The sequence below is a fragment of the Nycticebus coucang genome, chromosome 5 (assembly GCF_027406575.1).
Source record: "Nycticebus coucang isolate mNycCou1 chromosome 5, mNycCou1.pri, whole genome shotgun sequence".
NCBI lineage: Eukaryota > Metazoa > Chordata > Mammalia > Primates > Lorisidae > Nycticebus > Nycticebus coucang.
In genome coordinates, this window is record NC_069784.1 from 101267021 (window position 1) to 101289982 (window position 22962).

At 36.4% G+C, this 22962-nt stretch overlaps 1 protein-coding gene and 1 non-coding gene across 4 annotated transcripts in view; both read left to right on the forward strand.

Moving 5' to 3' along the window:
- NKAIN2 (sodium/potassium transporting ATPase interacting 2) overlaps positions 1 to 22962 on the forward strand; it is a 1094549-nt gene that overhangs the window by 600299 nt on the left and 471288 nt on the right. The window lies entirely within an intron of this gene.
- LOC128587033 (small nucleolar RNA SNORA2/SNORA34 family) lies at positions 6426 to 6562 on the forward strand. Its single transcript, XR_008380465.1, has one exon. It is a non-coding gene; the product is annotated as a small nucleolar RNA SNORA2/SNORA34 family (small nucleolar RNA).

A 22962-nucleotide genomic window follows, 5' to 3' on the forward strand; every position in this document is an offset into this window, starting at 1 on the left:
TGAGGGCAAGACAATTGAAAATTATCCACATATTGTTACCAATTTCTGAAAAATATCTACTTATGTTTCTTTTTATGTAAAATGTGTTGTAATTTTAGTTTGTACTTATTTTTATGTTTGTGAGGCCTGCAACAACTCCACTCTGGGATGGGTTAAGGTTCAACTACTAGTTTTAACATTTCTGAGATTTGAGGCTCACTTATTTGGGTTCTAAATCGTCTTTATTGGATTACGCTTTTTATTTTTGGCCCAGTGGCCCCAGCAAATCTACAGAGTGCACGAAGAAATAAGGGTTGTAGGTTTTGCAGAGGAAGTGAAACAATTTCTAGAGCCTTTCTGTGAAATTAAACCTTCTGATGGGTGAAAGTTCTCATGAGGCCTACAGCTAACAGGTGTTTGCAAGGTAGAGTAAAGGTTTGAAATGGGGGAGGAGAGTAAGGCCAGTGCAGCGTTCCATAAATAAACTGTGAATTTGGGAAGCTGTGCCTATCATTGTATCCGTTTGATCAAATGCAATCAAAAGAGAGGGCTTCCTTAGTAAAATTCTATTCTTCCCAGACAGAATTAAAGGAAAAACGACAGGATTTGACCAAGTATAAGGTGAAATTAATGGCTTCCTCTTTATAAAAACTGTTCCTCACAAATGCTGGTAGATACAATATCATTAAGAGGACAAACCTCATCTTGGGGCCAAAATAAAACGAAATTGCTGGCTAGCACCAGTGAATCAGTGAATTCTGTTAATATTATTATTAAATTTTTTTTTACTATTTCTGTGAACGAATGCCAAATAGTTAGAAAGGAGGAAAACAGATTTTTTTTTATTAAGCTTTAAGTAAAAAATGCCTGCTTATATTTGATAAAAATAAAATCTAGGCTGTATGAGATAAATTGGACTTTACGGGAGCCGTTATTTATTTATTTTTTCATCCTAACTGACTACACTAGGCAAATGGAACATTTCCCACTTAATTATGCACACTTCTGCAGGGGCATCAGACAGGTCAGTGGTTCTCAAACCTGCCACACATTAGAATCTCCTGAGGAGCTTTAGAAATGCCTGGGCCACACCCCAAGAGAACCTGCTTTAATTAGTCTGAGCTTGATTTAGGCCATGGATGTTTTTATTTCCTAAGTTGCCTGTTGATGTTGATAGGGAGCTAGAGCTAAAAACCACTGAGACAAATGTCAGCACTTCGGTGCTCATTGGCCTAAAACCATGGTTTTCATAGAACCAGTGACTCCTCCAAGTACTGAGCAAAATGCACATTCAGGGTAGAAAAATTGGGAAAAGGGGCTGGATTAATTTTTTTTCATTTGTAAGAAATTCTGTTATTTGGCTTGATATAGTCACAGAGAAGAGGAGAAATACTTGGTTTGCAGCGAATTTGCCTAGGCTGCAGAGCTCAATATCCTTGAAGGGGAGAAAACTTCCTAATTTTGGTGTCTTCTATACTCCCAGTCTTCTTTCCATGAATATTTATATTTATTTCTCTTTTTCTATCAAAAAGGAAATCCTGAAATTCCAGTAACTTTTAAAAATTTTTGATTTTAATATACAATATGCACTCAAACAGAAATCTAAATAAGTGCATGAAACAAAATTCTTCTGTAAAACCATCCAGTTCAAGAAACAGAATATAGACGACATCCCAGAATACTTCTCTATGGGTCTTCTTCCAATCATTCTACCACTATCCTGACTTTTATGGTAATATTTATTTTCCCTTATTAATAGTTATATAAGCTAAGCAAGCATTGCTAGGGATAGTTTTGCTAAAATATTTAATTAAAAAATTACATCACTGCAGTCTTACAGTTTTTTATTTCTGGCTTCCTTCAAATGTCATTATGGTTGTTTGAGCCAACCCATCGAGCCATTCTGTTTTATTGCTATAAAGTATTTCATATTTAATACATTACAATGGATGGGTGTCTTTTGCTGTCCATATATGCATGAGATAGTTCTAATAACTTTTATTAGCAAAAATAGTACCAATAAGTTATTGTACCTATCTCTCAGTACACCTTTCTGAGGAGTATATAATATAAAAGTGAAATTACTGGTAAAGTATGAGTAATTCTGTTTTAGAAGATAATGACAAGTTGTTTTGCACATTTCTTGTACCAATTTACACTCCTACAAGCACTATATGAACATTCCTGCTTCTCTGCATCAGAAGTCTACAAGATGTGGAACACCTTCCAAATCCAGCCTGCCACTGGTATTTAAAAATAAATTTGTTTTGGAACATGGCCATGCCATTGATTTACTCTTTGTCTGGGCTGTTTTTGTGGTGCAGCAGCAGAAATGAGTACTTGTGATAGAGACAACAGTCTGCAGTACCTGAAACACTTGTTCTCCAGCACCTTACAGAAAACAGTTTGCCACACCCTGCTCTACAGCATAGCTCACGCTTGGGTTGTCAGGCTTTTGCATTTTGCCATTTGTGACAGATATGCTGGAGAATTTCTTTGTGATTTATTTGCATTTTCCTGACTACAAATGATGCTGAATACCCTTTCATATATTTCTTAGCCATTTGTTATCTTCACTTGTGAAGTCTCTTGATCACTTTTCTATTGGGTTTCTGCCATTTTCTTAAAGAGTTCCTTATAAATCCGGTGTCTGGCCTCCCGCTGGTTATACAGGTATTATCTCCCACCTATGTTGCGGCTTACCTTTTCCCTTTCCTAATGATGGCTGTTGATGAACAGAGTTTCCGAAGTTTTAGTCAAATGTAACAGATTCGGCTTCAGGTTAGATCGTTTTATGTCTTTTTAAGAAATCATTCTTTGTCCTAAATAATAAATCTCCTATACTTTTAAATAATAAGTATTATCCTATAAATGTTTTCAGGGGTCATTTGTCAATGTCTTGAAACATATTTGGTTGTCACGGCTGAGGTTATGCTGCTAGCATTCAGAATGGAGATGCCAAGGATGCTGGGGTGCTGCTAAATGCAGGACAGCTCCCCTAAGAAAACATTACTGGTCCTAAAATGTTATTAGGTAGTTAGCTGAATCTGAGCAGGGCATATGATGGATATAGTTAGGCTGTTTTGGAATGTTTTGAGTCAGACTGACTTGGGCTATGGGAATGAGACTGATTAAGACCTTGCAGCTCCGTTGTTATGAAGATCTTGCTGGTGGGTTGTTTTGAGAACAGAGTTAATTTTTAAGATCCTGAGAGACTTCCCAGGATCTTAAAGCAGGTGATACTCCTCACAATTCTGTATAAAACCCAAAACTGTGTTTTCCACAGGGCTTATAGTCACTAGGACAAGGCCTGGCTTGCTGTGCAAGTAGTTAATCAACTTTCTTTTTCTTGCTAAAACTTCACTTGCTCTTTTCAATTATTTCAGTGACACCTCAATCCATCACATCATTCTAACAGTCAATTGTGCTACTGTTGGGAAACACGGTCCTAAAAGGTTTATTGACTTACCTTTTACATTGTAATTTATGATTGAATGAGAAGTTAATTTTATGAATGGTGTGAAATAATTTTAAGTTTCACTTTTTCCACACACACATCTAATTGTCACAAAATCATTATCAAATCATTGTCCCTTTCTGTCACATCTGCTTTATGATAAGTCTAGAGTTCATGTATACAAAATTTTATGGTTTTAAACAATATTCCATTGGTCTATTTATCTATCCTTATACCAGACACCTTCTAGCAAATATTATATCCTTTCCTACAAAAGCTAATAAAAACAGAGCATTTACCCTCAACATGTTTTTCTTTTTAAAGGGTAGCTTGATTCTCTTGGCCCTTATATTTTTCTGTAAATTATAGAATTAGCTTGTTGAATTTCCACAAAACAATCTTACGTTTATATTGGAATTACATCAATTGTCTAGATTTATTGTACATTTGTACAATAGTAAATCTTTAAATTCAGGAATATGGCTCTCTCTCAATTTAGGTAATACTTTATTTAATTTCAGTTTTATATTTTTCTGTTGCGTAGTCCAAACATCTATTTTCATATTTCCATGCAAATTTTATATTTTGAATCTATCATAAATGTTATCTTTTTAAATTGCATTTTCTAATTATTTTTTCTATATAGACATGACAATTGATGTTTTTGTATATTAACCTTAATTCTAGCAACATTTCTAAATTTACTTATTCTAATAATTTATATATATATTCACAATCATTGCCTCTGAAAATCATTTTTCACCTTCTTTCCCTTTCTTTTCCTCTCTAATTAATACCATTTTTTTCTTTTATTGGCACTTCCTTCACTGATTAGGAATTGTTCTTAAAAATTATCAGTATAATCAACCATATTTAATCAGTGTATACATTATCACAAAGATTGCAATGTCAAAAATTATAACAATGAATTTTTATGAACAAATAATATTTTATCTGATAAATATTTAATGAGTCTTCAACGTGCAGTAAGAATTTTTCTAGGCACCAGTGAAACCACAGTGAGCAAATCTGGGTTCTGGGATTCAGAGAATTTACATTATCGTGGGAAAAGATAGACTAAAATAAAACAAGTTAAAAAAATAAAATGCTTCATTCTGTGTATGCTGACTTAAACTTTTATTTACTAATTTTTATTTTGTGTGTGGTTTGCTATTAAACACATCCTTTGAGTTCTTAAATAAGCATTTTTTTGTTTTAAAATTTTAAGTTCTTAAATTTATTCTGTTCTTTTTTTTACATTTTTCATTTCTTTGCCAAAATTGTTAATTCTGTATTTTATGTCTTGATATTTTAAAGTCTATGTGAGTTAACTGTAATATCTAAAACACCTGTGTATTTTGCTATTTCTATTGATTCATTTTTGCTTCTTTGAATATCCGATTATATTTTAATATGATCCAGACATTTATCTAAAAATATTGTGTACAAATAACCTGGGGCCTTAGAAGGGTTTTATAATCCTCTATAGGAGATTTTTATTTTATTTTATTACTTACCTCGTGGCATTAGCAATTCTGGATCACCTTTACCCATTTCTAGGAATAGAACTGAATAGAAGGTAAGTTATTATCCCTGAGAAGATTTCTCTAGTTCTAGTTAACTCATTTGTGGTGGTGAGGTTATGGAGATTCTTTGAAGTTCCAATCCAAATGAAAGAAGGATTCACCAGGGAACACTTTTGTTGACCCCTGAGCATCATTCACTGTGCCATAAACAAGAGAAGGTGCCAACATTTTCTCTCAGAATCCTCGTGAGGAATCAGTAGACATTGCCAGAGGAATGATGGCACCACCTCCCTTGGTTTCTTTCCTTATTCAAATCCTAATTGAGTCATCCTTCCCTATCTTATCAGCTCTCCATTTCCTTCTGGTGCTTTTACAATTTATTCTGCTTTTCTGGACATACTCAGTTGTAGAGTTAGCTAGAATTACCTACTTCACTATATCTAGAAGGGAAATCTTCATGAATTTTTTTATGTGTAAGACTAAAGACTTATGCAATTAAAAATTCCCATAATGTTTAGTTTTTAATATTTCGTGTATACTTTTGAAAAGTTACAAGCTATATAAACGTATTTTGATCTTATTAAATTTATATTGATTTAAATTAGAATTTATGATATGGTTACTTTTTTACTATATGATTTAAAATGTAAATCCTGTTTTTTAAATTCATCATTATTATTTTCATTAATTTTATTCCCAAATAAAAACTTTTAGTACAGAAAAATGATCTTTTAGTCTGTATCATTCCACTGTAGTACTAACAACGTGAAGGCCAGGATCATATCTTTTTTGTTGACCCTATACCTCAGTACCTAGTGAAGTATCTGGCAATAAAATGAATATCTGTTAATAAATGAATGCTGTGTTCAAACTATTTGCTTCAATAATCATGCCTACTGAAACACTTTTGACAGACTGTGTGCTCAATAAAAATGGTTAACATTACACTGGAAGAATTTCCTAATATAGAGTATAAACACAGTTGAATTTTTGCCATTTTTAATGATTTAATAGGTTCTAAATCTATGAAAATATGTTTTTAAGCCTAAATTTTGCAAACCTGATAAAAACTACGCTAATAAAAACAGAGCATTTACCCTCTTTTTTAATGGGTAACCTCAGTGATACTTTCATTCTTGATAGAAAATAATAAACAATGTTTCCAGGAAATGTATGGAGGAGTGGCACGAGTCTAAGGAACATAGATAAATGGCATACAGTTTTTGTGGAACAATTTTTGGACCTTAGAAATTATGTTTCTCTTATCTACTGATGGAAGCCATCTACGACAAACCCACAGCTAATGTTTTACTGGATGGAGTAAAACTGAAAGATGTTCCACTTAGAACTAGAACCTGAAAAAGTTGTCCTCTATCGACTATTTTATTCCAAAATAAAAAATATTTAGGTTGTCCTTTATTGACTATTTTATTTTTATTCCCAAATAAAAAATATTTAGGTTGTTGGCCCTGAATCAAGGCCAGCAGTTTGCTAAAGCTGTTGGTTTCAAGCAGGAGCCTAAAGAATTATCTTTCTATGGTCTGTTGGCCATTTCAGAACCTTGGAAATGTAATGGTCAATTCATTAGAAAGAAACAGTATGAGTCATTGGTGATCGATGTAGGCTAGTGTGATTTGTAGTCTTAATACTGTCGGGTTCCAAAATACCCATAAAATATTACTATATTTATCTCACAAGGATATTTAAGTTATTTATTAGAATTATAATGCTGTTAAATCTTAATTAATGCTGTTAAATCTTAATTACAGCTCCCCAAAATGACTGTGGGTTTTTACCCAAAATAAAAAGATAATTCTACAGTAAAAAAAAAAAAAATATTTAGGTTGTCCTGTATGGACTATTTAGACTGTATCTTTCCGCTGTAGTACTAACAACATTGGCTGGAAGTTCTAGCCAATACAGTCAGGCAAGAGAAGGAAATAAAGGGCATCCAAATGGGAGCAGAGGAGCTCAAACTCTCCCTCTTTGCTAACGATATGATCAAAGACTCAACCACAAGACTCCTGGAAGTGATCAAAAAATACAGTAATGTTTCAGGATATAAAATAAATTTCCACAAATAAGTAGCCTTTGTATACGCCAATAACAGCCAAGATGAGAAGCTAATTAAAGACACAATCTGCTGAATATTTTTATCAAGTTGGAAGTAGGCCAGCCTCAAGTGATTATAGATAGATTCAGTGTAAACCTGTATCTTTAACCCCATTCATTACTGCCATGGTGGGTATGTGTGTGTGTAATTCTATATAGGTGTTTTTTAAAGCTTTGTTGAGGCATAATTAATACGCAATAAATTATACACACATAAAGTGTTCAATTTAGTAACGTTTGACATACGTATAAGAAACTATGACCACAATCAAGATAGAAAATATGTCAAACCTCTGTAAGTTGACCACTGAAGGGACTTTAACAAACTGGTTAACATATGGTGGTGGTCAGCATAAGAAACTTCCATTGAGTACATGTGGCGCATGTCCAGTCTCTGAAAATCAGGTCAACTTAAGGATGTGGTCAATGTAGGAAGGTGGTCAACTATGAGGTTCTACTGTATTTCTATCACCATTGACAAGTTGTTACATACTCTTTTGTAATCCTGCACTTCTGTTGCTCTCCATACCACCTGAGCAATTCCAAGGTAACCATGAAACTTCTTTCTGTCACTATAAATTAGTTTGCATTTTTCATAGTGTTATGTAAATTGATCATACACTCATGCAATCATGGATTAATTGATGAAGCATATTTAATTTATTTTATTTCTAATTAGAATTTTACCACATAAATATGCAACAATTTTTATTCTCCTACTTAGGGAAACAATTTTTTTTTTTAATCTAGTCTCCTACTTAGGGACATTTGAGTGGTTTCATTGTTGAAGTATATACTATATGGGTATACAAAGATTCATAAACAAAGATGATTTAAAAAAAAGCTGTGCACAAATCTTTGTATGGTCTTAGACTTTGTTTTCCTTAGGTCAATTCCCAGGAGTAGAATGGCTAGATTATGTAGACCATTGTATGTTTAAGATGTAATAAAATTCTCCCATAGTGTTGTACAACGGTTGTACCATTTTGCATTCTTATTAGCCAAAGTATATATTTTCTTTATATCCTTGACGAAACTTGTTATGGTTGGTCTCTTTCATTTTAGTTATTCACATAGACACATAGTGCTATATCACTGTTATTTTAATATGTATTTTCCTAATACACACTGATATTGATTTTCTTTTCATGTGCTATTTGCCTTCTCTCATGAAGCTTGGGTTTAAATCATTTGCCTGGTTTCTATTGTTTTTTCTTATTATTGAAAATTTGTAATTTTGTGTATATCATATGTAATTATGTTATCAGATACATGATTGGAAAATTTTTGTTCATCTGTGGCTTAACTTTTCTTTATATGAACAATATTTATTTATTTTTATTATTATTATTTTTTTGTGACAGAGTATCACTTTGTCACCCTCGGTAGAGTGCTATGGAGTCATAGCTCACAGCAACCTCAAACTCTTGGGCTCAAGCAATTCCCTTACCTCAGCCTCCCCCAAGTAGCTGGGACTACAGGTGCCCGAAACAATGCCTGGCTATTTTTAGAGATGAGGTCTCGCTCTGGCTAGGGCTAGTCTTGAACCTGTGAGCTCCCCTCGTCACTGGCCTTGGTATCCCAAGGGTTACAGGCATGATGATGAAGTCAAAATTTATCAATGATTTCTTATATGAATCAAGCTTTTGATGTCATCTTTACCAAAATCCAGGCCACAAAACTTTTCTCCTGTTTTCACTTTGAAGTTTTGTAGTTAGGGGGTTTACATTTAGGTTTATGATTCAACTGAATTAATTTTTTCGTTTATTTTATAGTATAAACGTTGAAATTCATTCTTTTAGGCATAAAGAAATCCAATTGTTTTGTATCTCTAGGTCTATAAGTCTTTCATGTTATTTGTCAAATTTACCTGTATTTCCTATTCTTGATGATATTGCAAATAGTAGTTTAATTCAATATCTGATTATTTATTGCTAACATATAACTCAGTTGATTTTTTTATATTGACATTGCATCTTAAAATCATGCTAAATCCATTTATTAAATCCAGCAAATCTTTTTGCAGATCCATGGTATTTTCTACTATATAATTATGTTATTTATAAAGACAGTTTTACTTCTTCTCAAATCTTAATATGTTTTTTTATGGCATCGTACTGATTACAACCTCAGTATAATGTTGAATGAAATTGCTAAGAGTAAAACATCCTTGTCTTATTCCTAATCTCAGTGGGAAAGAAATGAGGCCTTTACCATTAAATGATGATAGCTATAGTAAATGCTTTTTATCAGGTTAGGGAAGTGCCTTCTATTTCTACTCTGTTGAGTTTTGTTGTTTTTTTTTTTTTTTATCAGAAATGGGTAAACATTTTGTCAAATACTTTATTAAGATGATCAAATGACTTCTCTTTCCTCAGTTTGATAATATGTTACATTGATTTTTGAATTTAAAACAAACACTTCATGTTTATAAGTTTATCCATTTTATAATACGTTGAATGATATTTGCTAAAATTTTCTGTAGAATTGCTATATTCATGAGAGATATTGGTCTATGGTTTTCTTTTCTTGTATTGCCCTTTGTCTTGTCCAGATTTGATATTATGAAAATGCTGGTCTCATAGAATGAATGGGAAAGCATTTCTTCCTCTTAAATTTTCCTTAAGTGTGTTTATAGATTGTTATTACCTTTTTTCTCCTATATATTTGATAGAAATCACCAGTGAAGCCATTGGGCTTAAAGTAACTTTAAGAATTTTAAATACAATTGTATTGTGTCCAGGGTTATTCAGTTTTCCTTTCTTGAATGAGTTTTAGTAGGTTATATTTTTCAATATATTAGTGCAATTTTATATAAGTGTTTGAATGTATTGGTACAAAGTAGTTTATAATCATTTTAATAACTGTAGGATCTATACTGATGCTAACTCTTATTTTTAATATTTATTAATTTGTGTCCTTTTATTTTTCATTTATCTTTTTTTAAAGTTACAAATATTTTATTTTTTGGATCAGTGATTGATTATAACTTTGCATTCTATCTTCATTCAAGTTATTTTTACTTTATCACTTAAAAATATTACATCTGAGATCTGAAATTGTATTATTAAAGACCATGTAAGTGCATATTGTACCCAGTAGGTGGGTATTTCTTCTTCCAGAAAGTGTGTATTGTACCCATTAGATGGGAATTTTCCCATCCACTAATCTCCCCTCCCACTACTTGGTTTTTGCTGAGTGTTATTTCCATGTTTGCCCATAAGTGTTAAATGACTAGTTCCAGTTTAGTAGTAGGTACACGTGGTATTTGTTTTTCCGTTCTTGTGACACTTGGCTTAGATTAAGAATGGTCTCCAATTCCATGTAGGTTGTCACTAAAGGTATTAGTTCATCATTTTTCATGGTAGTGTAGTACTCTATGGTGGACACACACCACATTTTATTAATCCACCCTGCATTGATGGGCACGTGGGTTGTTTCCACGTTTGCAGTTGTGAATTGTGCAGCAAAAAATATTCAAGTGCACATGTCTTTTTGATAAAATGACTTATTTTCCTTTGGTTAAATCCCAGTAGTGAGATTGATGGATCAAATGATAATTCTACTTTTAGCATTTGGAAGTATCTCCATACTAATTTCCATTGAAGTACTAGTTTGCGGTCCCACAATCAGTGTATAAGTGTACCTTTCTCTCTGCATTCAAGCCAGCATCAGTTGTTTTAGGACTTCTTGATAAACACCATTCTTGCTAGAGTTAGGTGATATGTCATTGATTTATAGCGTGCAAATATTTTCTCCCATTCAATAGGTTGTCTGTTCACTCTATTGCCTATTTCCAAGGCTGTACCTAAACTTTTTTTTATTCAATCAAGTACCATTTGTTAATTTGGGTTGTTGCTGTGATTAACTTTGGGGACTTTTTCATAAATTCTTTGCCTAGACCAATATACGTAAGAGCTTTCCCAACATTTTCTTCTAGAATTCTGATAGTTTCGTGTCTTAGGTTTAAGTCTGTTATCTATTGTGAGCTAATTTTTGTAAGTTGTGAGAGGCATAGATCCTGTTTCAGTCTTCTACATGTGGTTTTCCAAGCACCATTTACTGACAGAGATAATTTTCCCCAGCATAGGTTTTTGTCTGCTTGGTCAAAGATCAGATAGTGATAAAACGGTTTCATATCTGAGTTCTCTCTTCTGCTCCATTGGTCTATGTGTCTGTTTTTGTGCCAGTATCATGCTGTTTTGGTTACTATAGCCTTGGAGTATAGTTATACAGTGTAATATATTCTGGTAAAGTAATGCTTTCCAATTTGTTCTTACTACATAAGGTTTCATTGGTTATATGGGATCTTTTCTGGTTCCACATGAAGGATAGAACTATCCTTTTAGATCTGCAAAAAAATGACATTGGTACGTTAATGGGGATTGCATTGAAACTGTGAGTCATTTTTGGTAGTATAGACATTTTAGCAATGTTGATTCTGCCAACCCACAAGCATGATACATTTTTTCCATCTGTTTACCTCCTCTGCAATTTTTCTTCCTCGGTGTTTCATTGTTTTCCCTACAGAGATCTTTCACCTTTTCAGTTAGATATATTCCTAGATATTTTATTTTATTTGTTTCTATTGGGATAGATACGGCATCATCAATTTGATTATCAGTTTGACCATTGTCACTGTATATGAAAGCTGCTGATTTTGTATATTGATTTTGTAACATAAAATTTTACTCAGTTTATTTATTGATTCCAGAAGTCTCTTGGCAGAATATTAAGGTTTATGGTCAGCAAAAAGGGAAAGTTTGACTTCTTCATTTCCTATTTGGATATCTTTGATTTCATGTTTGACCTGATTATTCTGGCTATGACTTCCAGCACCATGTTAAATAGAAGTGGTGATAATGGGCAACTTGTCTGGGTCCAGTTAGAAGTGGGAATGCTTTTCATATTTTCCCATTCAGTATGCTAATTAACTGTGTGTTTGTCATGTACAACTTTTATAATTTTGAGATATGTCCTATCTATGCATATCTTGTTACTCGTTCTTATCAAAAAAGTGTCCTGAATTTTGTCAAATGATTTCTCCACATTTAGTGAGATCATACTGTCTTTGTTTTTACTTCTCTTTATGTTGTGATGTACATTTATAGATTTGTATATGTTGAATCATACTGGTATCACTTGGGTGAAGTCCACTTATTGGTGAATTATTTTTTTGATGTACAGTTTAATTTTGTTTGCTGAGATTATATTGAATATTTTTGCATCTGTATTGTAAGATATATTGGTCTGTAGTTTTTTGTTGTTTTTGTTGATTCCTTTTCTGGTTTTGGCATCAAGATGATATTGGCTTCATAGAATGAGTTGGGAAGATCCCTTCCTTCACAATATTGTGGAATAATTTCTGCAGTATAGGTACTAGTTCTTTAAAGATTTGGTAAAATTTAAGTGTAAAACTATCTGGTCTAGGACTTTTTGGTGGAGCCTAGGGAGGTTGTGTGTTTCCAAGAATTTGTCCATTTCCTCCATGTTTTCAAATTAATGAGCATGGAGGTTTTTATAGTATTCAGAGATGCTGTTTTGTAATTCTGTGATATCATTTGTGATTTCTCCTTTTCCATTTCTTATTGAGCTTATTAGAGTCCTTTCTTTTATGTTTCTGGTTAATCTAGCAAGAAGCCAGTCAATTTTGTTTATCTTTTCAGTGAACCAACTTTTTGTTTTATTAATCTTCTGTATAATTCTTGTGTTATCAATTTCATTTTGTTTGTTCTGATCTTGGTTATTTCTTGTTTCTGTTGGGACTGGCATTGGTTTGCTCTCCCTGTTGTGCTCATCCATGTATGATGCAGGTCTTGGTACCTCCTGCAGGAAGTCTGATCTTTGCAGATTCCCTCAGTGATTGCTAGTATGAGAAAGTCTTTATTTATTCCTTTTACAGAAAAGTTAGCTTTGTAGGATACAAGATTCTAGGATAGCCATCATTCTGTTTTAGATGGGTGCGGAATCCCTTCTGGTTTATAGATTTTCATTTGGAAATCTGCAGTTAGTCTAATAGGTTTTCCTTTGTAAGTTGCATGCTGTTTTTGCCTTACTACTCACAGGAATGCCTCTTTCATGTTTAGTTTGGCCAGCCTAATTCCTCTGTGTCCTGGCAATGACCTCTTTAGAGTGAATCTTCCAGGATTCCTGAGTGCTTCTTTTTCCTGGATATCTGGATTCTAGCAAGCCCAGAAAAAGTATCCTCATTTATTCCCTGCAATAAATTATCCGACCTTTGTGTATTTCCCTTTTTGCCTTCAGAGATGCTTGTGATTCTTAAAATGGCCTCTTTGCACAATCCTGCATTTACTGTAGGCTTTGTTCATTTCTCTTATTTCTCTGTTCTCTCTTGTCTAGTGACTCATTTAGGTCATAGGTGTTATCTTTGAACTCTGAGACTCCTTCTTTTGTGTAATCTGGCATATTATTGAGGCTTTCTATTGTATTTTTAAATTCTTAAATGAGTTTTCATTCCCAGAATTTCCATTTGGTTTTTCTTTAATAATTTGATTTATTTAGAGAAATTTTCATTCATTTCCTGCACTGTTTTATGTTTCTTTGTGTTGGGTTTCTATTTTCTCTTGTATTTCATTGACCTTTCTTATAATCCGTATTTGAAATTCTTCATCTTTCATTTTAACCATTTTGTTTAGATTGACATCCATTAATAAGGGGTTATTGATTTCTTTGGGGGCTGTCCTTTTACTCTGATTTTTCATCTCTCTGGAATTCTTTTACTGATTCCTTCACATCTGGCCTCTCAGTTGAGAACTGGGAATGCTAGGGCTGGTTTATGGACCTGTCTCTGTACTCCTAAAGATCAATCCCTGATCATGCCAGGGAGAGGATTCCTGGTCCTGAGTTGCCTTTGGAGTGTTTTAGCAGGTTTGATGAACATCTCAGGTTACCCCTGACCTACTGTCTTCAGCTCTTTCCAAGGAGTATAGTCAGTTTGGTCCCCCAGCTTAATCTCTGAGCTTGAATATTGTACTTCTGGGTACAAATCTGCTGCTCCCTAATTGCTTGAGTTGGAAGGCACTGTGTTTATGGGTATTGACCCTCTTTCACTGATTGAAGTTTTTGTAAAAGATCCAGCTGCCAAGATATTCTTTTGTGCCAGTGGTCAGCTCTAGTCCCCTAGGTGTTGCCCCTAAAGGCCACAAGCTTTCTTTTTTTTTTTTTTTTTTTTATTGTTGGGGATTCATTGAGGGTACAATAAGCCAGTTACACTGATTGCAATTGTTAGGTAAAGTCCCTCTTGCAATCATGTCTTGCCCCCATAAAGTGTGACACACACTAAGGCCCCACCCTCCTCCCTCCATCCCTCTTTCTGCTTCCCCCCCCCATAAACTTAATTGTCATTAATTGTCCTCATATCAAGATTGAGTACATAGGATTCATGCTTCTCCATTTTTGTGATGCTTTACTAAGAATAATGTCTTCCACTTCCATCCAGGTCAATACGAAGGATGTAAAGTCTCCATTTTTTTTAATAGCTGAATAGTATTCCATGGTATACATATACCACAGCTTGTTAATCCATTCCTGGGTTGGTGGGCATTGAGGCTGTTTCCACATTTTGGCAATGGTAAATTGAGCTGCAATAAACAGTCTAGTACAAGTGTCCTTATGATAAAAGGATCTTTTTCCTTCTGGGTAGATGCCCAGTAATGGGATTGCAGGATCGAATGGGAGGTCTAGCTTGAGTGCTTTGAGGTTTCTCAATACTTCCTTCCAGAAAGGTTGTACTAGTTTGCAGTCCCACCAGCAGTGCAAAAGTGTTCCCTTCTCTCCACATCCACGCCAGCATCTGCAGTTTTGAGATTTTGTGATGTGGGCCATTCTCACTGGGGTTAGATGATATCTCAGGGTTGTTTTGATTTGCATTTCTCTAATATATAGAGATGATGAACATTTTTTCATGTGTTTGTTAGCCATTCGTCTGTCATCTTTAGAGAAAGTTCTATTCATGTCTCTTGCCCATTGATATAAGGGATTGTTGGCTTTTTTCATGTGGATTAATTTGAGTTCTCTATAGATCCTGGTTATCAAGCTTTTGTCTGATTGAAAATATGCAAATATCCTTTCCCATTGTGTAGGTTGTCTCTTTGCTTTTGGTTATTGTGTCCTTAGCTGTACAGAAGCTTTTCAGTTTAATGAAGTCCCATTTGTTTATCTTTGTTGTTGTTGCAATTGCCATGGCAGTCTTCTTCATGAAGTCTTCCCCCAGGCCAATATCTTCCAGTGTTTTTCCTATGCTTTCTTTGAGGATTTTTATTGTTTCATGCCTTAAATTGAAGTCCTTTATCCATCTTGAATCAAATTTTGTGAGTGGGGAAAGGTGTGGGTCCAGTTTCAGTCTTTTACATGTAGACATCCAGTTCTCCCAACACCATTTATTGAATAGGGAGTCTTTCCCCCAGGGTAAGTTCTTGTTTGGTTTATCAAAGATTAGGTGGTTGTAAGATGTTAGTTTCATTTCTTGGTTTTCAATTCGATTCCAAGTGTCTATGTCTCTGTTTTTGTGCCAGTACCATGCTGTCTTGACCACTATGGCTTTGTAGTACAGACTAAAATCTGGTATGCTGATGCCCCCAGCTTTATGTTTGTTACAGAGAACTGCCTTAGCTATACGGGGTTTTTTCCGGTTCTATACAAAACGCAGAATCATTTTTTCCAAATCTTGAAAGTACGATGTAGGTACTTTGATAGGAATGGCATTGAATAGGTAGATAGCTTTGGGAAGTATAGACATTTTAACAATGTTGATTCTTCCCATCCATGAGCATGGTATGTTCTTCCATTTGTTAATATCCTCTGCTATTTCCTTTCTCAGGATTTCATAGTTTTCTTTATAGAGGTCCTTCACCTCCTTCGTTAGGTATATTCCTAAGTATTTCATTTTCTTTGAAACTATGGTGAAGGGAGTTGTGTCCTTAATTAGCTTCTCATCTTGACTGTTATTGGTGTATACAAAGGCTACTGACTTGTGGACATTGATTTTATATCCTGAAACATTGCTGTATTTTTTGATGACTTCTAGGAGTCTTGTGGTTGAGTCTTTGGGGTTCTCTAAGTATAAGATCATGTCATCAGCAAAGAGGGAGAGTTTGACCTCCTCTGCTCCCATTTGGATTCCCTTTATTTCCTTGTCTTGCCTAATTGTATTGGCTAGAACTTCCAGCACTACGTTGAATAGTAAAGGTGACAGCGGACAACCTTATCTGGTTCCAGTTCTCAGAGGAAAAGCTTTCAGTTTTACTCCATTCAGTAAAATATTGGCTGTGGGTTTGTCATAGATAGCTTCAATCAGTTTTAGAAATGTGCCACCTATGCCTATACTCTTCAGAGTTCTAATTAGAAAAGGATGCTGGATTTTATCAAATGCTTTTTCTGCATCTATTGAGAGGATAATGTGATCTTTATTTTTGCCTCTGTTGATATGGTGGATAACGTTTATAGACTTGCGTATGTTAAACCAGCCTTGCATCCCTGGGATGAAGCCTACTTGATCATGATGAATGACTTTTTTGATGATAAGCTGCAATCTATTGGCTAGGATTTTGTTGAGAATTTTTGCGTCTATGTTCATGAGTGAGATTGGTCTGAAATTCTCCTTTTTGTTTGGGTCTTTTCCTGGTTTTGGTATCAGGGTGATGTTTGCTTCATAGAATGTGTTGGGGAAGATTCCTTCTTCCTCAATTTTTTGGAATAATTTCTGCAGTACAGGAATAAGCTCTTCCTTGAAGGTTTGATAGAATTCTGGAGTGAAGCCATCTGGACCAGGGCATTTTTTGGTTGGAAGCTTTTTTATTGTTTCTTTGATCTCAGTGCTTGAAATTGGTCTGTTCAGAAGGTCTATTTCATCCTGGCTAAGTCTAGGGAGAGGGTGTGATTCCAAATATTGATCCATTTCCTTCACATTGTCAAATTTCTGGGCATAGAATCTCTGGTAGTATTCAGAGATGATCTCTTGTATCTCTGTGGGATCAGTTGTTATTTCCCTTTTATCATTTCTGATTGAGGTTACAAGAGATTTTACTTTTCTAGTTCTCGTTAGTCTGGCCAATGGTTTATTTATGTTATTTATTTTTCAAAAAACCAACTTTTCTTTCATTAATTTTCTGAATGATTCTTTTGTTTTCAATTTCATTGATCTCTGATTTGATTTTAGAGATTTCTTTTCTTCTACTGAGTTCAGGCTTAGATTGTTCTTCTTTTTCCAATTCCATAGCATGGCTTGTGAGATTGTTGATGCGCTCTCTTTCTGTTTTTCGAATGTAGGCATCTAAAGCGATGACTTTTCCTCTCAAAACTGCTTTTGCAGTATCCCACAGGTTTTGGTAGCTTGTGTCTTCATTGTTGTTATGCTCAAGGAAGTTAATGATTTCCTGTTTTATTTCTTCCTTCACCCATCTGTTATTCAACAGAAGATTGTTTAATTTCCATGCCTTTGGGTGGGCTTGAGCATTTTTGTTAGAGTTGAGTTCCACCTTTAGTGCCTTATGGTCTGAAAAGATACAAGGTAAAATTTCAATTCTTTTGATTCTGTTGATATTTGTTTTGTGTCCCAGGATGTGATCAATTTTGGAGAATGTTCCATGGGGTGATGAGAAGAATGTATATTCTTTATCTTTGGGGTGGAGTGTTCTATATGCGTCTATCAAGCATATTTGTTCTAGGGTCTCATTTAAATCTCTTACATCTTTGTTTAATTTCTGTTTAGAGGATCTGTCCATCTCTGTAAGAGGTGTGTTAAAGTCCCCTGTTATGATGGTATTATCAGATATCATATTGCTCAGACTGAGTAAGGTCTGCTTCAAGAATCTGGGAGCATTTAAATTGGGTGCATAAATATTTAGAATTGAAATGTCTTCTTGTTGTAGTTTTCCCTTGACCAATATAAAGTGACCATCTTTGTCTTTTTTGACTTTAGTTGCTTTAAATCCACATGTATCTGAAAATAAGATTGCAACTCCTCTTTTCTTCTGAATTCCATTTGCCTGAAAAATTGTCTTCCAACCCTTGACTCGGAGCTTTAATTTGTCTTTTGAAGCCAGGTGTGTTTCTTGCAGACAGCAAATGGATGGCTTGTGTTTTTTAATCCAGTCAGCCAATCTATGTCTCTTCAGTGGGGAATTCAAGCCATTAACATTTATTGAGATAATTGATAAGTGTGGTAGTATTCTATTCGTCTTATTTTGTGAGAGTCCATTGCTTAGTTTTGTCTTTTGCATCAGTGTGGAGGTTAGGTTCTGTCCTTTGATTTCTGAGTTCTTACTTTGCTGCTGATCCATTGTGGTGGTCAGTGTGCAGAACAGGTTGAAGTATTTCCTGTAGAGCTGGTCTTGTTGTGGCGAATTTCCTCAATGTTTGTATATCCGTAAATGATTTGATTTCTCTGTCAATTTTGAAGCTTAGCTTAGCAGGGTACAGAATTCTGGGCTGAAAATTGTTCTGTTTAAGTAGATTAAAGGTAGATGACCATTGTCTTCTTGCTTGGAAAGTTTCATTAGAGAAGTCTGCAGTAACTCTGATGGATTTGCCCCTGTAGGTCAACTGGTGCTTACTCCTGGCAGCTTGCAGAATCTTTTCTTTTGTCTTGACTTTGGACAGGTTCATCACAATGTGTCTTGGAGAAGCTCGGTTAGAGTTGAGGCGACCCGGGGTCCGATAGCCCTCTGAAAGCAGTGTGTCAGACTCTTTGGTGATATTTGGGAAATTTTCTTTTATAATATTCTCTAGTATGGCTTCCATTCCTCTGGGGCATTCTTCTTCCCCTTCTGGAATTCCTATAACTCGTATGTTGGAACGCTTCATAAAGTCCCATAATTCTGACAGTGAACGTTCTGCTTTCTCTCTCTTCTTTTCTGCCTCTTTTACTGTCTGAGTTATCTCAAGAACTTTGTCTTCTACCTCTGAAATTCTTTCTTCTGCATGGTCTAACCTGTTGCTGATACTTTCCATTGTATCTTTAAGTTCCCTAATTGACTGTTTCAGTTCCTTCAGGTCTGCTATATCCTTTTTATATTCTTCATATCGTTCATCTCTTATTTGATTCTGTTTTTGGATTTCCTTTTGGTTATTTTCCACTTTATTAGCAATTTCCTTCATTGTTTCCATTATTTCTTTCATTGTTTTCAACATGTGTATTCTAAATTCCCTTTCTGTCATTCCTAACATTTCTATACTGGTGGAATCATCTGCAGTAGCTACCTCATGGTCCCTTGGTGGGGTTGTTCTAGACTGGTTCTTCATGTTGCCTGGAGTTTTCTGCTGATTCTTCCTCATGAGTGGTTTCTTTTATCTGTTTCCTTGCCCTAATTTTCAATTCACTTCCTCTTGCTCTTTAAGTTCTTGTGCCTGTGGACTAAGGGTTACAGGACCAGAAAAGTGAGAAGGTTGAAGAGCAAAAAAAAAGGAGATGAAAGAAAGGAGGACCGAGTGATAAGAAAAAAAGAAAGATAGAGAAAGGAGAGGGGGTGGGTATAAGGAATATTGACAAAAAGAAGAGAGGCACAGAAAGAGGGAGACAGGGCAATATAGGTGTACAGTAGGGTACTTTGACACAACCTTAAAAAACCCCACCTTCTGGGGGTGCCCAGTTGTGTGGTTCCCTTGAGGTCAGCAGCTCTTTGCTAACCTGATCAGACACAGTACCCCACCTCCACCAAGTAGAGAGGAAAGACAAAAATGCTATATATCAAACCAAAAGAAGCAAACAGAAAACTTTACGGGGATAAAATTGGGTGAAAAACCAAATTATATCGGTAGAAACACTAGCAAAAATGAAGTTGAAGTTATTAAAAAAGGCAGCAATGGGAAATTATAATTAAACTAGGAAAATTGAGAAAGAAAAAGGGATCTGTGTGGAAAAGATTGAAATTAAAAAAACAAAAGAACATCAGCAACGTCAAAATAAAGAAACAAAAAAAAAACAACCAAACAAAAAAAAAAGAAGAAAAAAATACAGAACCAAAAACAAAGCAGTTTGTATATGTTATTGAATATTGTCTGGGCAACACGTGGTCTTCTGGGGCATGAGATGTTAGTCACAGTTCTGATACGACTGGAGGCTGCTGATTTCTCAAACCCCAGCAGGTAGACACCCTAAATCTCTCTTCAGCCTACTTAAAAGGCACTTTGAACTTGTAAACTTGCTGAGCAGAAGCTTTCCCAGCTTTCTCGCTGGAATCGCTGCTGAAGTGGCTATCCACTTACTCAGTGTGCCAAAACCGGTCTCACTCTGCCCCTGAGGGTTAGGGCTGCAAGGCGGCTCAAACCCCACCCTTAGGCTACTTGGTTGCTGGGTTACCAGCTCCCACCCGTTTCTAGCTCTGCGACCCTGAGGGCGGAGCTTGCCGGGGCAGATCACTGACAATGGATCCGTGTGACCCACCGCCAAACACTATTAGCTCCGTCTGTCTCAGCGGCTCAGACTGGGGCCCTAGACAAAGGCCAAAGTTCTCCGCACTCCCGCTCAGGCCTTCCCCAAGGCAGTTCAACTCAGTGCCAAGTCCAAGGACATCAAAACAGTTCACAGGTAAGGTCTTTCTGGTTTGCAGTCTCGCTGCTACTGAACTTACAGTTGTGGGCGGGTTTAGACGGATTGAACACACGCGACCACTTGCCGGTTTTCCACTGTTTCAGTCCTCCTCTTGGGGTCCAGAAGTCTCTCGCTGACTCCCTGTATCTTCATAGGAGTGATGATAGGCAGTTCCCACCAGCCAGAGATGCCTGGAGTCCTATCTCCCCAGACTCACTGTGCCCAGATGCAAGGAAGCTGTTACTCGGCTGCCATCTTGCTCCGCCAAGGCCACAAGCTTTATTTGGGACCCCATAGCTCCTGGGCAGTTGGATTAGTCCATATTCCCTGAGGTAGGGGAGGAGCAAGACAGATCCTGGCTGGAATGCAAGAGCCTGAAGGGCTGGCTAAACCCCACTGTGGCTCAGAGGTTGTTTATCTAGTTGCTGGAGGGAACTGCTGATACAGCCAGCCTTCAGCACAATCTCTCCAAGTCTAGAAGGCTGTCCCTGGGGAAAGAGGGCCTATTGCTGTGATTGTGAAGGCCTGAAGCTAGACTCTTTCTATCCCTGGTCTACCCACCACCGTTTTTTTCTGTGGTGGGGTGAGCACCCTCCATATTTGCTCCCTGGAACTCCATAGCCCTCTCCCTTCAGATCAGTCTGAGTGCCTGCATTTCCTTGTCCCCCAAAACCTAGTCTTGAACTACTGCACAGGGTAAGTCTGCCCTGCTGGTGTATCTCTGCTTTTGTTGGGAAAGAGGGGACACACCCCTGCCTTACAGAAACAAGCCTTTCAGCTCAGCTCAGAGCACTCTCACAGTTGTGATTAGTAGGAGGGGCCATGGTCTCCCTGCACTGCTCTTGTGGGGGAGGGGGAACTGCTCTAGCCCACCTCTCTGGGTCTCCAGTGGGCATTCCCATGAAATGTGGGCATGGAGAGAAACAGGCCTCTTAGCACCAAGTACTCTCATGGTTGCTATGAGGAAGAGCAGCCCATGACTGTAAGTTAGATGAAGCCAACATTTCTTTCAGTAATGCCAGCAATGGGGGAGACGCAGAGGAGGAAGTATCTTGGTATAAGTAATCTGGCTTTCCACTCCCTCACAACACTCTCCTGCCAGAGGAGAGTTTCTGTATTCTGCCTGCCAAAGGCACCCACCTTGGGGAGGGGAAGCCCTCCTGACCCTTTCACTTAGTTCCATGGTCTCTAGACTTGGTCCATGCCAGTGTCCTCTCCTCTCTATATTCTTCCTTCTCATCTTTGCATCCCTTCTTGGTAGGGTCCCCACTCACCTCCATTGTCTCTCCCTTCAATCAACACCTGAGCCATGACTGTTCTTAGCTCTCCACAGTTTAGCCTTCCACCTCCAGTCTGACCAGTAGGTTTCTAGTCAGCCATCTTACCTTTCTCCCACCTTTGTGTCTTTTTAAACAATTATGATATATGATTAATGTAGCTGAAGGTTTGCCAATAGTACCTATCCTCGCAAATATCTAGCTTTAACTAGCAACGAAAAAAGAACCACCTTTAGGTTTTGAGTGGAAAGAATCACCTTCACACTTTCAGGCTTTGAGTGGATTAAAAAAACAAAACAATGCTATGAAGTGCTTAATCTATTTTCTCACTCAAAAATTGTGAATACAGAAGATTTATGTGACAAATGTGTAGGCATTTCTCCCAACAAGAAGCAAGCAGTGAATTCTGTAGCAGACACCAGCTGGGTGTCATCTAATTCAATTTAATCCCAACACTATCTTTTTGGAGATAACATCAGCTCCCACAGGTTGAGGGGTCAGTTCCACCAGACTACCTTCACTTCGGATGCCAATCGCAAGCTCCTGTGCTTCTAACAGACCAGCTATGACAAGGATGCCATAATCCTTTCCTTGGGTTTGATTAATTTGCTAAAGTGACTCACAGAACTCGGGGTTCTCTCACATTCACCAACTTATGAGAAATTTTACAAAGGATACAGATGAAAAGATGAATAGGGCAAGGTATCCAGTATGGCCTCCAGAGCTTCCATGGGCATGCCACCCTCCAGCAACATTCGTTCAGCTACACATAATCTCTCTAACCCTGTCTTTCTGGGTTTTTATGAAGGCATCATTATATAGGCATGATTGATTAAACCATTGGCCATTGATAATCAACTTAACCTTTAATCTGTCCCGATCCTTGAGATTTGTGGGTAAGGCTGAAAATCCCAGCCCTCTAATCCTGTTTTGGACTTTCTGGTGACCAGTCTCCATTGGAAGCTACTGAGAGGTGCCTGCCATCAGTCAACTCATTAGCACACAAGAAAACATCGCTTTGAAGATTCGAAGGCTCTTGAGAGTTGTGTGCCAGGAAACAAG